Consider the following 18,728-nt stretch of genomic DNA (forward strand, 5'->3'; position numbering starts at 1 on the left):
ACATTTCCAAAGAAGAGATTCTTCTTAAAGTAGATGAATTGCAGATGTTAGTTTACTTCATGGTCAATAGAATACGAAAAATTAAAGCCCACCTCGACCTACCCCTTGATCCAACTTGTTCTCCAGGAGGTGATAGGGATTGTATCACTATTGAAGCTTCAAATTCTAAGAAATCTTGAATATTTGATATGTGATTTGGTTATTTACTGCTAAGTCCCAGTTAGTTTGTTTTTTTGTTTTAGTATAGCCCTAGAGGCCATGTATTTCAGACAAGTTTGTTAAATTTTTGGTACACTCTTAATAAACTTTTTGTTTGGCTCTTAACGAAGTTGAAATTTTGAGCCTAGTTTGGTTTCCTTAGTGGCAGGACATGACATATTTCAATCCATTCTAATGTAAAACAATGATTTGAAGGAATGACAACATTATTACTTACGAAAAAAACTTGTTATATATTTTGGCCTTTTTCACGAGAATTTGGTGATATAATTCTTTACGAGATTGAACATTTTCATTACTTAAATTGTATTTTTTGAATGTATAAGTGGATTCAACATCCTCAAAAACCCTTGAGGCACTATGATTGTATAGACTATACAGCTCAAACATACAATTCTAACAAATCTCTATTAAATTTTGGATAAAATTAACTAAAAAATATATCTATAAAAATACCAACACTTAAAAACAATTAAACTATAATATTATTTTTTAAAAAGTATATTAGTTATAATTTAAATAAGACACAATAACCATTAAATATTCTTTTTGGGGTTATAGCACTTTTGTTATTGAGAGGTCACAGATATAATTCTCTCGACACACTTAGGGTCAGGCTCCATGGTTTAGCCGACAAAGTGATCCCTTCAGGTGGATCTGCGGTCACAAATCTCTAAAGTCCATGAACCACATAAAAAATAATATATTTTTTTTGAGACGACAATAAATAAATAAATAAATAAATATATAGATATGATAAATATAAAAAAAATATTTACTTGGATGGTTACGTACGTATTAAGTGATTAGGAATTAAGGTTAATGAATTTTGTTTTTAACATTAAGAGGTTAACCAACCATCGATATAAAACAAAATTAGTTTCTTCCTATAAGTGAGTTATCTTTTCCATAAAAGAAAAAACCAAAAGGTGATATGTCTCATAAAAGAAATGGAGGTAAAGGTTATCGTGGAACGTAGTAGCTGACGAGGATATAAAAAGGAAAATTAACGTGCAAGGAGATTGGGTTGGAGGAGTAAAAGTCATATGTCTCCAGAACCATACATATTTACAAATCTTTAAAATTTTGCACAGTCATCCTAGGAGTAAAAGTCATAACTAGGTACAAAGAACATTGCAACATGAAAATAACAAAATTATAAGTATGTAAAATGGTAGCAAAATTTTCATTTAATTTGAAATTGAAATTTAAAATATTAAATTTATTATTATTATTATAATTTAATACGCTGATAGGTGTATATTTTGAAATTAGAAAGATATTTTCAGATTAAAAAGTGATGTTACCTTAAATCACCCTTTTCCATTTTTCTTTTTAATTTTTATGGTTTAATGTTAAATGGGAAATTATTAATGATTAAACAAAATTCATCACAAGTTTTGCCCAATTTATAATCTTATAGTTTTATAATATAAAAAATAATATTATGATTAAATTTTAAAATTTGATCTCTTACAAAATTGCATTATGTTTATTTAGAATAGAGTTTTTAGAATTTTAATTTAAATATTAATAATTAATAGATGAATAGTAGGAATTTAATCTCTATGAAATATACACATAATATTTTTATAATAATAAGGATAGAGGGTTGAAATTTATCTGAAAAGTAATTGTGTTTTTCTTATTTTTTTAATAAAATAAAATTAAAATATCATCAATATAAAATATTAAAATTGTGTCAATTAAAATTATTTTAGATGGTTGAGAAAAATATATAATAATTTTTTTCTTATAAATTATTATATTTACTTCGAAACTTATAATTTCATATTTCACCCCTCTATGTCCCCATTGTCCTTTTATGCACTACAGGTTGTATCACATGAATGGATGGATTTATTTAAAAATAAGCAACCTAGATGTCACCATGTAATTAGTTAACTTTGTGACATGAAATGAATAAACAATCATAGTTATAAAGCTCCAAGGAACCCAGTAATTTAAAAATTGGTGCGACAAATCCTAAATCCATTATCGAATATGGAAGCTCTTTGATAGAGATCCATAGATTGACCATGATAGGTGAAAGCTCAATGGTGGTGCCAAGTAATTGGTGAGAGCGATGGCAGGCAACAAACAGAGCAGAGCAAGGGTCCATATTTCAGTAAAGTAACGACATATCAAGGACGATCACAATGAGAATTTAAAATGGGGAGGACTTTAAAAAATGTCCATGAAGATGAGGATTCACGGATCAACCACACGTTTTTGATCCAATGGCAAAGTTATTATACCAATACAAATATCACCGATTCTTTGCATGCCAAGATAAGTAATGGTCATAGTTTATCTTTTTTAAGTTTTTTATTTATTTCAGTCTAATTTGTCTAGAATTGATCCAAATTTAAACAGGAACACAACAAATTACAGATGTAACCATACACACAGAGATGCAACATAAATAATATTTCATTTCATTACTATAAAATACTGAAATATGCTTACAAACAGAAATGGAAATAAACTAGCTAGGCCGATGGTAGCTTATCTCTAAGAAGAGATGTGGTGGCTACATGCCTCTAAACTGTGTTAAAATGAGGCTTGAAGGCCTATTTATTGTTGATAAACAATAGAAAACCCTAAACATCCAAAAACCTAACCCTAGGAGATGAAACACCAAATTGTGGGCCTTGTTAGGGTAAATTGGTACATCAACTTCCCGATGTCGTAACTTTGGCATATGATCTCCGTTTGATGCGCATAATAGCTCGTTAGAAAGATCTATCTGAGGAATACAACTTTGGGAAGAGAAATGTTGGTCCATGGACCCATGTTGCTCCTAGATTTCCCAAACAACGTAGCAAAACGGCTCCGGAAGTTCAGGACATGAAAAATTGCTAAAAATAGTAAATTGTGCTACAATTAAGGAAACTAAAAAATTGAAAGAGACAGTTGTGGAGGTCCAAGTGGGATAGGTGGGTGGCCACCAACATCCACCTGGATCATTCCTCCCCCCTTAGGAAGCAATGGTCCCCATTGCATTGAGTTCCTCCATGAGATGAGGAAACTTCTACTGAACTTGATCCTCGGTGAGCCACTTTCCTTGGTGAAGGAGTTGGCCTGCTTTAATAACTCGATACAATTGGATCTTATGCTGGCAAGTGTGCTTGATTTTTGTGTCCATGATCTGATCAGTTGTAGTTTGTTCCATGTAATTTGGATTTAACTTTGTTGGTGTGAGTTGTTCTGCAATGTCGAATGTGTCTAGTAATGGTGCAAAGTATAGTTGAAGGCGGTCCACACTGAACACTGGGTGCAGGCCAAGGAATGGGGGAATGTTGAGCTCAAATGCATTGTCTCCCACAACCTTGGTAGTGGTGTAAGGACCATATCGGATGGTCTGAGTTTCCGATAGGCTTTGGTAAGACATTCCTTTTGCAAATGCAACCAGACTTTGTCACCCACTTGAAACTTGTGTGGCACTCGATGTTGATCATGTCGCTGCTTGTACTTGGCATTTGATTTCTCCAAAATGTCATGGACCTACTGGTGGATATGTTAGATGTTCTCAATGAAACTATTTGTCTTCTCTGTTTCGGACTGGACATGAGCTGAATTTGCTTGAGTAGATGCAAATGGCATGGCCACATCAATGGGACACAATGGTTGGAATCCCAAGCCCTCCTGAAAAGGGTTGTGGCCAGTCGAGTTGTGGAGAACCCAGTTATAGCTGTGCTGAACATAGGGGAGGCTCTCATCCCATGTGCGTGGATGCTTTGAGTTGTAAATGCACATAATGTGTACGATCATCCTGTTGACAACCTCTGTTTCACCATGAGTTTGGGGATGGAAGGCTATGGAATTAGTGAGTTTGGTGTCGAGCATCGACTAGAGACTGGACCAAAATGTATTGAGGAAATTGCTGTCCCAATATGAGATGATAGACTATGGGATCCCAAAGCGTACCCACACTTGTTCAAAGAAGAGTTTAGCAGTGGCTTTTGCTGTGATATTCTTCTTGCAGGCCGCCATAATGGCCATCTTTGAGAAAGATTTTGATAGGATATCCTGCCCCTTCTTCTTTCTTTTTGTCCGCCATGGGCGGCCGTCGGGATTTGTGAGGTTGGCCTTGCAAAGGTTTGACCAGTTCAAGCCCTAACTCCTTATATCCTGACCTCGTTGGGGACATGCAAAGAAAGACAAAGAAAGAGAAAACCGCTTTGATACAATTGATCCGGATTTAAACATGAACACAACAAATTACAGATGTAATCATACACATAGAGATGCAACATAAATAATATTTCATTTTATTACTGTAAAATATTGAAATATGCTTACAAACATAAATGGAAATAAACTAGCCAGGGTGATGGTAGGTTATCTCTAAGAAAAGATGTGGTGGCTACATGCCTCTGCACTGTGTTACAATGATGCTCGAAGGCCTATTTATTGTTGAGAAACAATGGAAAACCATAAACATCCAAAAACCTAACCCTAGGAGATGAAATGACAAACTATGGGCCTCGCTTGGGTAAATTGGTACATCAACTTCCCGGGGTCGTAACTTTGGCATACGATCTCCGTTTGGTGTACACAATAGCTCGTTAGAAAGATCTATTTGACGAATACAACTTTGGGAAGAGAAAAAATAGTCCATGGACCCATGTTGCTCTCATATTTCCCAAAAAATGTCGTTTAGGACCTCAAAACAACTCCGGAATTTCAGGACCCAAAAAATTGTTAAAAATAGTAAATTGTGCTACAACTAAGGAAACTGAAAAACTAAAAGAGACAGTTGTGGGGGTCCAAGTGGGATAGGTGGGTGGCCACCAACATCCACTTGGATCATTCCTCCCCCCTTAGGAAGCAATGGTCCCCATTGCGTTGAGTTCCTCCATGAGATGAGGAAACTTCCGCTGAACTTGGTCCCTGGTGAACCACTTTCCTTGGTGAAGGAGTTGGCCTGCTTTGACAACTCGATACAGTTGGATCTTCTATTGGCGAGTGTGCTTGATCTGTGTGTCCATGATCTGATCAGTTGCAGTTTGTCCCATGAAATCTGTATTTAACTCTGTTGGTGTGAGTTGTTCTGCAATGTCAATGTGTCTAGTAATGGTGCAAAGTATGGCCAAAGGCGGTCCAAATTGAACACTGGGTGTAGGCCAAGGAATGGGGGAATGCTGAGCTCAAATGCATTGTCTCCAACAACCTTGGTAATGGTGTAAGGACCATATTAGAGTGGTCTGAGTTTCCGATAGGCTCTGGTAAGGTGTTCCTTTTGCAAATCCAACTAGAAATTGTCACCCACCTGAAACTTGTGTGGCACCCGATGTTGATCATGTCGCTACTTGTACTTGGCATTTGATTTCTGGAGAATGTTGTGGACCTATTGGAGGATATGTTTAATGTGCTCAATGAAGCTGTTTTCCTTCTCTGTTTCAGACTGGACATCAGTCGAATCTACTGAAGTAGCTACAAATGGCATGGCCACATCAATGGGACACAGTGGCTGGAATCCCAAGCCCACCTGAAAAGGGTTGTGGCCAGTCGAGCTGTGGAGAGATCGGTTATAGTTGTGATGAACATAGGGGAGCCTCTCATCCCATGTGCATGGATGCTTTGAGTTGTACATGCACAAAATGTGTACGATCATCCTATTGACAACCTCTGTCTGGCCATCAGTTTGGGGATGGAAGGCTGTGGACTTAGTGAGTTTGGTGTCGAGCATTGACTAGAGACTGGACCAAAATGTACTGAGGAACCTACTATCCCGATCTGATATGATAGACTGTGGGATCCCAAAGTGTACCCACACTCGTTCAAAGAAGCATTTAGTAGTGGCTTCTGCTGTGATATTCTTCTTGCAGGCCGCCATAATGGTCATCTTCGAGAAAGATTTTGATAGGATCTCCTGCCCCCTCATATTATTTTTCGTTCGCCATGGGTGGCTGTTGAGATTTGTGAGGCTTGTCTTGCAAAGGTTCGACCAGTTCAAGCCCTAATTCCTTATATCCTGACCTCGTTGGGGACATGCAAAGAAAGATAGAGAAAGAGAAGACCACTCTGATACCACTGGTCCGGAATTAAACAGGAATGCAACAAATTATAGATGTAACCATACACACAGAGATGCAACATAAATAATATTTCATTTCATTACTGTAAAATACGAAAATATTCTTACAGACAGAAATGGAAATAAACTAGCCAAGGCGATGGTAGCTTATCTCTGAGAAGAGATGTGGCGGTTACATGCCTCTGAACTGTGTTACAATGAGGTTCGAAGGCCTATTTATTGTTGAGAAACAATGTAAAACCCTAAAAATCCAAAAACCTAACCGTAGGAGATGAAACGCCAAATTGTGGGCCCCGTTTGGGTAAATTGGTACATCAAATTCCTGGGGTCATAACTTTGGCATACAATCTCCATTTGATGTGCACAATAGCTTGTTAGAAAGATCTATCATAGGACTACAACTTTGGGAAGAGCAACATCGGTCCATGGACCCATGTTACTCCCAGATTTCCCAAAAAACGTCATTTGGGACCTCAAAACAGCTCCGGAAGTTCAGGACCCGAAAAACTGCTAAAAATAGTAAATTGTGCTACAATTAAGGAAACTGAATAACTAAAAGAGACAGTTATGGGGGTCCAAGTGGGATAAGTGGGTGACCACCGACATCCACCTAGATCAAGAGTCTTGTAGGATTTGTTGGAATTACAAGTTTTTAAGTTGTGAACACTTTACAATAAAGTGTTTCAGAGATTTTTAAAGTGTTGAATCTATATGTATAGTAAAAAAACAATTAAAAAAAAGGTTAAAATTTCACCAAGTTTCAGCAAAAATTGCCCTAATGTTTAGAAAACGCATTAGTAATGTGTATAACATATTGGGTCAAATGATGACCGGGTGGGCCAAGAAGCAATAAATCATCACTTTTAGTAGCTGGCAGGTGAACGCAAAAGGAGGGAGGAGGCAGGCCAGTGGGACAACATATTGGATGACCAGGTCTAGATAAGCCAACAAAATTATACAATGGTAATGATGTAAAGTTGGTTTGAATTGAATTGTTTTTGGAAGAGTAGATTCTGAAGGCCTTTCTATCCAAAATTTCACTCCCACATAGATAATATGTATGGTTAACTCACAGAAAAAGATGAAGATAACTTTAAGGAATTTGAGGAATTCAGAGAACAACTTGCAAATAAAGATGAGGAATTAAAGGGTAAGCTTTCTAAATCCTGTAATAAATTGCATGAAGCTGAGGAAAGATTCAAATCAAAAATTCAGTTTTGAGGTTGAAAGATGAAATTGAGCTAGAGGCTATCGGAGAAGAAGACTAAACACAAAAAGTTACAGGGATAAAGGCTATTGTTGAAACTACATGGATTTCACCAAATCTCACTTATTTTCTACCTAAACGTGCCGACTATCAACTTCTACTAACCACTATATAATATTCATCTTGTACATTTGCCATCATGGAAACAATGGGCGTGATTATTATTCTGACACCTCCCCTTAATCACGACCTATATGTTAACTCACCTATTGGTCTAAGTCTCAACTATGCTTACAAACATGACTCAAATATTTCATTTTTGACTTTCTTTGCTACAATAAATTGAAGAATTTTTTTCTTCAACTTGTTGCTCCAGACTTCTTTCTTCTTCTTCTTCTTACTCCAGATCATGAACGCTACATATTACTCCTTGTTACGAGTAGGATGATGCCAATTCATTTCAACTCCTTTTTCCACACGTTCACTTCCATCTTTGAGAGTTTTTAAGTGTTGTTCAGTTGACTCATTCATGAATTTTCAACAAAATTCATGTCTTGATTGTAGATAGACATTACAACTCAATTCTCTTCTTATTCTGTTACTTCTTCCTGGTTGCTACCAATATCTGCACACTGAGAAACATTCATTATATTTACTAAATCATAATTTGAGTTCTTTCCATCTTTATCTCTTTCTTCCTTTGGCAAATATTTATACTCAATTTCATTTGGCTCATCCAATTGATTTTCGAGCTGGCTTACCACTCCATTTAGCAATTTATCTATAAGTTTCTTTTCATATAGCATTTGCAACCAACCTTCATTTGAAAATTTTTCATCATCATATAATGGTTCATAAAGTGTTGCACATTCATCTTTAAAAACTGGATCATAGGGAGTTTCGTTACTATCACATGCTAACTTAAATAAATAAGACATATTGCAGACACACAACTCTTACATGAAACCTATTTCACACAAACTCCAATCGCTAGACAGAGCCGCTGCTGCTATTTTAGTCTAGGTGGCACACAATCCACCACTCTTCATAGTCGTCTAGGTCGTGGCTCCTTCTCAGGCCAGCGGTGCAATTCAACGCTCAACTTTAATGTTGGATACAACTCCAATAATAGGCACTTTCCACCATGCATCAATTTCCAACAACACACCAAACAAACAACTCTTATCACTGGTGCATACTCCAATGCTCTTCTAATCGGCGTGGTGCCATAATTCCAATTGCATAATTAGCCAACTGGTTACAATGCATCGAATGTGTATCCATTGGTAATAAATGACAAGAATTTACATGAATTTACACCACACCAATCCTTGTGTTGAAATTATGCACATAAGTGCACATGGGTTCAAATCCCATAGTCAACGCCACACTACTCTTTAACTGAACTCTCCGACTTCAACCACAAGTTCAATGGGCAACAAAATTTTTGCCACTATCCATCATGTGGCTCGACCACTCATGCGACTCTGATAAGACAATAATATCATCCCTACCACGTTCAATACTTCTTCAATCCACCATTTAACGTTTAAAAACTTCTTCAATTCATGTTAGGTACACAAAACAAAAAACACCGAGCCAAGCACTAAGATCACGCCAGATTCAATTTGATTTCAAATGCATTTCGCTAATCACGTCGAGGCAACCCATGATTTGGGTTCACCAGTTCCTTGACTGCACTTCATAGGCTGGATAGGTCCGCACGCTAGACTCATTCAACGATCCACACACCAGGAAAGCGCTCACTAGGTCATAGTCACAAGGTCTCTCCATGTAACAACTTTCTTCTAGTTGTTGAGTCTATTGTGATTAGAATTAAAAAACAAAACCTCACCACCGCCACTCACACCCTTTGTCTCAAGGCCAGACAATCAACAATTTTTTCACATGCACCAATATAAATTTCACATGAAATCACAAATTTCCATTCATAAGCTTCTCGATAGGTGTCACTCGACAACAACCTATAATACACCGCAAGATCAGATCTCGGTTAATGATGGCAGTAAAAAATAAAAATGAGACACTTTAAATGAACAAGAAATCACGGGCTTTAAAACCCAGAACAATCAATCACAATCAGATGCTTTTCCCTTCGACCAAACAACAAATCAAACCAGCAACACGACAATCTCCACACAAATTTACAAATCTAGTCACTTACAAACTATGCTGGAAGGATCTTACCAAACTGAGCTGAATGGATCGCACCATGCTTCCGCTAAACAGGCCTCAGTTCCTCCTCTTGGTAGCTCGATCCACACTTCTTGACTCAAAATCGTTACAACGCCAATGAGTTGGTAAACTCTACGTTCCCTTCACACCACTGAGATTTATACATAAAGCCAACCGTTGAATCTACAGGGATTTCACTAACTCTAAATTATTTTCTACCTAAACCTACCGACTATTAACTTCTACCAACTACTATATAATAGTCATCCCGTGTTTTTCCGTCATGGGAATAATGGGCGTGATTATTATTCTCACAAAGGAAACACATAAATATGGGAAATTGAAAATGGAGAAGGCTTTAGCGTAGATTGTAGGAGCAAGAAAGGAGAATGAGGAGATCATTAAAGATATCCAAATGGTAGAGAAATCATGGAATGGCGATAGAGATAACTTATTGTCTTTGTTAGGCGGAGATGAGAAAATGATTGAAGAGATGTATATACAGAACAAATGGGTTTTGCTTCAATATAGAGCTGAAAAAGTTCTGTTGGAACCCAAGGTCAATGACTCACATGCGAGGACTCAAGAATTATGGGGAAAACTTGAAGATGTCAAATATTTGTGGGACTTTGAAAAGGCAAATTTGGAAAGAAATGTTGCAGAGCTACAAATAAAGATTGATTTGATGGCTCATAAAATGGGATTATTAAGCCAGAAAAATAAAGAGCTGAGCACTGAAGTAGAGTCCTTGAAGGTCCAGCTGAATGATTATAATGTTAGATTATCTCACTTGCAGTATGAAAGGGAGAAAAATGAGAGGCTTCTACATCAATGTAAAATTGAGAAGATTGATTTGGAATCTGAACTAAATGAATCTAAGGGAAGGACTCAAGATTTTCTCAGAATAATTGAAGAAGATTGTTGTTTGTGGGTCGTTGAAAAGAATAATGTGGAAGGAATTATTGCAGAGCTGCAAACAAAACTTGATTTGATGGCATGTGAAAATGGATTAATGACCCAAAAGAATACAATGCTGAGCACAAAATTAGAGTCATTGAATGCCTAGTTGAATGTGTTGAAATTTGAGTTGAATGATTCCAAAAGAAAGACTCAGGAGTTACATGAAAAAATTTAAGAAGATCGACATTTGTGGGATGAGAAAAAGAAAGATTTGGAGGACACTCTTCCTAAGCTACAAACAAACATTGAGTTGATGGTTAGCGAAAGGGGTTACATGGTAAAAGAGAATATGGAGTTGATCATTTAAGTGGAGTTCTTGAAGAGCCAGGTGAATGAGTATAATGATACACTAATTTCCATGGAAGGTGAGAGGTAGGAGTTGAAAACTGAGTTTGCGAGCAATGAAGAGAAGTTGGGAATTTTTCCTCCAAAAACTACAACAATAGAAAATGAAATTAACGGGCTTCGACAACAAGTTGATAAGGGTGTGAAACAACACTTGAATTTTGTTGAGAAATCTAGGGCATGGATAGTTAAAAGATTTCTCTGCTTGATAGTTTCTTATGATATACTTTTACTTGTTTAGTATAGTCTTTTCTTATTTATGTTATTATTGTGTTATTTTCATCAAGACAATTACTAATATGCACAATAAAAGACAAGTGACACAGTATGTAGGCTAGTGAGCCAGGGCCAAAACCTCTCACCTCTTTAGAGGAAAACCCGATCAAAATTATTCTTCTATATCTTCAATTGATGAGTACCAAGACCGTGACACAAACCCTTGACTCTAGGATCCTCCCAGGAACCTTGTCACTAACCCCTATGCTCTACCTCTTCCATTTGACTTCCTTTCTTGATTTAGAACTGTTCTCCTCGACCCCTTCTAGAGAAACTCGGTCTCTATCCTTCACACTACTACTTATAGACTTCTTCTAGAGAAACTCAATCTCTATGATTTCACTAGATTCATATAGAAAATATTAGTCTCTAGATTTCTATCTAGGTTACCAAGTATGCAAAAGAATCCTTCCTTCATTGTCCTAGAAGAAAACCTCCTTCACTGCCCCACAAGAAATTTCTTCTTTGTTTCCCTAGAAGAATCTCTTCTTCGTTGCCCCAAAAGAAACTCTTCTTTATTTATCCAGAAGAAACCTTCTTCGTTATTCCCAGAGGAGTCCTCTAGAAGAAACCTATCTTCGCTTGCCCTTCTTCACTTCTTCTTTGCACTTCACTTGTCCCATTATTCACACTTATGTTTCCATTCTACTTCGCACTTTTGATTGACTGAAATCTTATCGAGTTGCTTGTCCTAGGTGAGGTTGAGTGTGGCTTATATATACACCTCTACACATGTCCTTTAGGTCGACTTCTTCTAGCATTTTCTTTCATCGTTGTGGGCCAACTTGAAGAGGATAAGTGACAAGGTCTTGGAGGATACTTTTCATAAACAATATTGACCTTTTACAAAGTGTAATATGACATCATTACATGAAAATGACTCTATAATTTTATGACTATATGACAAATAAATCCTAAATACTCTCAATGGGAGTCTTGAATAAAAAAAAAAATCTCTTGCTCATGAAACCCATGAAGAAATTAGTATAATAATTTTATTTTTCTTCTTTACATTTCATTACATAAAATCATAATTAGATGTCATTATGAAGACCGAACCTAGTGACACTTTTCAACGCTCCCTCTTAACTAGGGAGCTATTCATAATGGTACTTAGAATTTCTGAATTTGAAGAATTTCCCATAAGAATAATTCAAATTGGTAACTCATTTATATAGCATCATATCAACCAAAATTGTTACATAGAAAGGAATTGACTAACAACTCCGTATATCACAAGATCTGAGCTCAATGCTAGTGAGACCAATGATTTATAGACACTGTCATCATTGCCTCTCTCGAAACATACCCCACCCGGGTTCTCTCGGGGTATGTTCCATGAGGAATATTCTTATCTTGGACTCCCCAACCTTCAAAGAATATTGGTCCTCCATGACTACTCTTTTTGTTGGATGCCCTATCTCATCCTCAAAGTGCATTGGATGCCAAATGATTACCCAATCCTCCATTCTATCTTCCCAGGTGAAGACCAAAATGTCATGTCTATCTCTCCCTCTCAAATAGGGAGGCCATATTCCAATAAAGGAATGGTAATGTACTCATTCCTACCAAAAAGGAATGTACCTAAGCTCCCTCTTGACTTAGGAATTTAAAAGTTTCTTCCAAGTAATAAACTTCTTTTCAGGCTCCCCCTTAACTAGGGACCTACAAATACTCTTCATGTGGAACAACCAGCTACCTAAAGAACTCCTCTCTTCTTCGATGTCATGGAGTCTTAATTTTTCAGGGACTTCTTCATAGGGCACAAACCATCCATCACTTTCATCCGTGAGTTAGTCATGTCCTCATCTCATCAGAAAGTGATCCATCAAATTTTCCATATGGCCTTTGCTTTATGTCATTTTGACTTCATGCCATATTTTCTACAAGGATCTTACATCCCTCAATATGGTCCTCTTGGAAGTCATCCACAAATATTCCCTTTGGTATTCCTACATAAGTCCATCCAGATATTAGTTCAACAATAAGAGATGAGCACTTAAATCAAAATTACCTTTGTGATGATCTTTCATCATGACATATTCCTATAGGTATCAACATCCTATATGTAGACTGACACATTTCCCAAATATATCTGTTGTCAAGGGTCTCCATATATTAATGGGATATATTCTAGTAAACTCTTCTTGGACTTCGGATGTTGAATTCCTTGTACCTTTGTTTCATATTATCACGATCGCTTCCTATATTTTCAAACTTCATTCCCAGGATCTTCCAATCAGAGTTCCTTAATTGTAGTTAGCTTCCTCATGATTCATATGAGAACATGTTATGTTTATTTCATCTAGTGTGACTTATGCCTTACTGCAATCTTTTGGAGGAGGAGATCCCTTCTTCTCTAGATCATATCTCCCGAAATGGAAATAATGATCCATACTATCTGCAACCATATGACATGAATTTCATAATAATCTATGTAAGCTTACATACCTCATCTTTCCTTTTGGTCATCCATAATTCTTGTAGAAACTTTGTTTGAACGAAATAACTTTATCATTTAGACCTTCTTTTCTATTATGTCATCATACCATCATCTCTTGAATCCCATGAGTTGGAATTCTTGATGAAACCCTTGCCTTCTTTTTAGATCGGTGAATCCTTTGATAAGGTTTCCATTAGAGAAACTTGAAGATTTTTCATATCCTCACCCAGCAGATGTTTCCTTGACTATTGTATGATGATCTCATTCGATGATGACCTCTACTTGTTTATAAGTATTACTTGAGGTCTCAATGAGGTTTCCAAGAGCTCTCATTATTTGTAAGTACTAGAACTTGATCTAGACATCCTTTTTGCTTCCCATGTCAAGAGCTCTTACTTATAATGCTTTTATCATGATGCCACTTTCTAGTCTGATGCATCCTATCTTATTTACATTGCTTCCTAACTATAAATTATAGGTAGAAAGTACCTAATTAGTGAAGAAGATCATCTCAGTCGTAGTAGAGATCTTTTTTGTTCTTCCTTCTTATGTTTCAATTTGTCTTAGGTTCTTTCACTTCCTTAGTAATATGGGATTCTTTCCTGTCCCTCTTGCGTTTAGGAAAATCTCTTCTATAATGCCCAAGTTTCTGACAACCATAACATCTTTCCTTAGCCATGTTATTCTTCTTTTTCTTTGGAGGATCAAACTCTACAAATTTCCCTTTTCTTGTTTTCACTTATTAATCCCTTATATATGAGTTTTTGTTACTTTGTTTCTTCAACCTGTCTTCTTCTGCCTTGCAGAGAGACCATAATTTGATGAATGGGATAAACTCCTCTTCTCTAGTAGATATGAGGTTACCTTGTTCATCAGTCAATGCATTTAAAATAATAGATATTATTTTGTTATCAGATGCCATCTCTCCTAGATCTTGCAATTGACCTTTTATTTGAGATTCTTTTGAGAGACATGATGATATCCCTTTATCCTTTGACACCTTCAATTTATATAGATCAGATCTAAGTGATATGATATTTTATATCGTGTTTTTAGAAAAAATTTCTCCCATATTATCATATATTTCTTTAGATGTCTCCAACTCGGCTACATAGGAAATGAGAGGATCTTTGATTGAATCCTTAAGAATATTTTGCACTTCGAGATCCTTTTCCCTGTATTTAGATAATGCTTGTTCTTCAGATGGCTTGGAGACCTTTCCATGGACATGATCAATGACTTCATTTACTTTGAGGACTATACCTATCCTTCGTATCCATACAAGGAAGTTTGACATCCCAACCAACTTTTGGTTCTCCTTGAAACATGAAGTCATTTTTACTAGATTAGATTATAATAAAAGGTACTTACTTGTGAAGATAGAATCTTCAACTTGATGACGAACTTGTTGCTTTAGATGATCCCTTTCAAGTGAGATCCTTGCTTCAATAGAGAGAAGATTCCTTTCTATCTAACCTTTCTTATATTTTAAGAGCTCCCACTTCTTTAGTGATGTATGATCTCTGGAGTGCTTCTAGGGTTTCGGTCTTTCTACTTGCTTCCTTCTTGTGGATTATTTCAAGACTCTTGTTGGTGTATATTTCTTCGATCTAGGGTTTTGAAGATATTTCCCTTGGTAGCCCTTGGATTTTCTACAATCCTTCTTTGAATATTTATTCTCGTGTGTCTACTTGCTTAAATTCCCCTTCTTGACTTCAACACTTAAGCTCTGATACCATGTTGAGAAATCTAGGGCATGGATAGTTAAAAGTTTCTCTACTTGATAATTGCTTGTGATATACTTTTACTTCTTTAGCTTATAGTCTTTTCTTCGTTATGTTATTATTGTGTTCATTTCATCAAGACAATTACCAATATGCATAATAAAATACAAGTTACACAATAAGTAAGCTAGTCAGCCAGGGCCAAAACCTCTCACCTCTTGAGAGGAAAACCTGATCAAAATTCTTCTTCTAGATCTTCAATTAACACTTCCTTTAGACCATGACACAAACCCTTGATTCTAGTATCCTCCGAAGAACCTTGTCACTATCCTTGATGCTTTGCCTCTTCCCTTCGACTTCCTTTCTTGATATGGAGCTTCTCTCCTCGAATCCTTATAGAGAAACTCGGTCTCTATCCTTCACACTACTACGTCTCGACTTCTTCTAGAGAAACTTGTTCTCTATGATTTCAATGGCTTCCTCTAGAGAATCTCGGTCTCTAGATATCTATCTAGGTTACCAAGTATCCAGAAGAATCCTTCTTTTGTTGTCCCAGAAGAAACCTCCTTCACTGCCCCAAAAGAAACCTTCTTCTTTTTTGCCCCAAAAGAATCTCTTCATTGCTACCCCAGAAGAAACTCTTCTATTTTGATCCAGAAGAAAACATCTTAGTTATGCCTAGAGGAGTCCTCCAAAAGAAAGTTATCTTCGATTGCCCTTCTTCACTTCTTCTTCGCACTTCTCTTGTCCCCTTCTTCACACTTCTGTTTTGCTTCTACTTCACACTTCTGCTTGACCAAAAGCTTGTTGAGTTGCTTGTCCTAAGTGAGTACGAGTGTGGCTTATATATACACCTCTACACATGTCCTTTGGGCCGTATAATAATTATTTATAATAATGATAATTATTATTATTAATAATTAGTATTTAATTATTATAAGATCTATTAATCAATTAATCAACTAACTAATTATTTTCTTTTAGAAATAAGATTTAATAATAATTAGTTTTTAATTATTGTAATATATTTCTAATTAATTAATTAATTATTTTCTTTTAATAAGAACATTAATTATTCTAATAATATCAAGCACTATTAATCTCTTAAAAAATTATAATAAAAACTCTAAATATTGTTGATAATAATAATTATTATAAATTTAAATTTTAAGTTCTTAATTTTATTAACAACCGACCTTCATCTCATCCTTAAATCAAATTATCTCATAACTATTTATCCTCTCATTTAGCTCTTCTACTATCATCATTCAAAAATTGTCCTGATGATAGATCCCTATTGGGATTTGAAACGTTGATAGAATATGGTTATTACTGTGGATACTCCAAAAATTAACTCAAATTATCCTAAGAGGTTAGGCCGACTTCTTCCAGCATGTTCTTTCATCATTGTAAGCCGACTTGAAGAGGATAAGTGACAAGGTCTTGGAGGATATTATTCATAGACATTATTGACCTTTTATAGAGTGTAACGTGACTTAATTACATGACAATGACTCTATCATTTATGACTAGATGACAAATAAATCCTAAAGACTCACAATGGGAGTCTTGACTCAAAAATAAAATCTCTTTCTCATGGAATCCATGAAGCAAGTCAATATAATAATTTTATTTTTCTTCTTTATCTTTCATTACATTAAATAATAATTACATGCCATTATGAAGACCAAACCTAGTTACACTTTTCAACAACGGTACACGGTAATGGAACATTCTCTTAAACAACATAATGAAATGCTACAGGAGGAGGTGGACACTACCAGTGTTTTCTTGAGACTTAAAGCCAAAGAGATGAAGAATTCATTGTTGAAAATGGTAGGCTTAACAAAATTGTTGAGGAATTGAGGAAGGAAATTATAGAGCTCCAGGGGACAAATGTCAAATTAGTGCAGGAAAATGAAGAGTAGAAGATGAAATTTGAATTGCTACATGTAGAGTCTTCCAGGACATATTGACATGTAGAGGAAAATCACTTTGAGTCTATGAAATAAAATGAGGAACAAAAGAAGATCATTGAGTCATTGCAAGGAGAGAATACTTCTCTTAGAAGTGAGAAAAGTCTACTTCTTCAGAGTCTTAAGGAGACAACTAAGACATCTGAAGAAATTTCAAAGAAATGTTGGAAGAGTGATAAAAAAGTGTTGATCCTAGATTGCCAGTCATTAGGATTGCAGACAAAATTGGTAGCAACGAAGATAAAATGTGATGAAGTAACTATTCAACTGAAGAAGAAAAAAGATGATTTGAAAAAAATATCAAATGATTCATGTCAGATCCCAAAGTAAAAAGAGCCTTTACATGAAAACTCGTTAGAAATATCTAGAACTAAAGCATTTGAAGAAGAGTTGTTATCAACAAAATCTTCTTTGAAATAAATGAAAGTATCTGCTTCCAATGGTGAGTAACAAATAGTTGAACTGCGTAGGGAGCTTTTAGCTATTGCAAAGGAAAAGGAGAGTCAAATCATTGATATATATAGTCCATTTCTAGCTATGGTAGAGGAGCAAAGAAGCTAGTTGTATGATTTACAAGATCAACTTTCATCACTTGCTACTGAAAAAACGTTCCTTGATGAGGAAAACAACTCTTTACAAACTGAATTGTGTAACAACCCTGGTGAAAATTCCATGAAATAAAAGTTAATAAAGGCAAAATAATAACCATGGTTGATGGGACACTTATTCCAAGCTGAATGTTGGGTAAAAGCATAGTGATGGGGATCACTTGTGGTTGTTTAATGGCTAAGGAAATTAACAAAGGAAATGGCAAAGTCTTTGGAAAGGCAAAATGGAATTTTTGGCACATTTATTTATGAAAATAATGGAAATTAGGAGAAAACGGAGGTGAAATGTCACATGTTGCATGTGAGGAGGAAATTGAAGGAAAATAATGGAAAATGAAGAAAATAGAGGCCTCATTGATAACAAGGCTTATGAGGATCAGTTGGTAACCTTTTCTCAGTTTAGTTTTGGAGCTCTCTCATTGTTCTCTCTCTCTCATACTCTTGGATACTTAGAGTTTTCTTGGAGCACCCTTGGAGGGTGTGGCATACTTGGATTTTTTTTTGGAGCAAGAAGGAAAAGGAAGAGCAATAAAGTGCAAGAGGACATCGAGATCAATAACTACAACATGATTTGCTTGTAGGTACCGATTTGCGTGTATGTTTTCCTCACTAGTTTTGTTATGCATGGCATATGAATGTGGATTATTAATCATGATCTATCACTGGCATGGAGGATTTCCTGGATTGACAGTGGATTGCCTAGTCTTTCCATTTCATATATAGCCATTGAG

The sequence above is a fragment of the Pinus tabuliformis genome, chromosome 3_1 (genome assembly GCF_031772625.1).
Source record: "Pinus tabuliformis cultivar Carrire ecotype Pingquan chromosome 3_1, CPIR1, whole genome shotgun sequence".
Classification (NCBI taxonomy): domain Eukaryota; kingdom Viridiplantae; phylum Streptophyta; class Pinopsida; order Pinales; family Pinaceae; genus Pinus; species Pinus tabuliformis.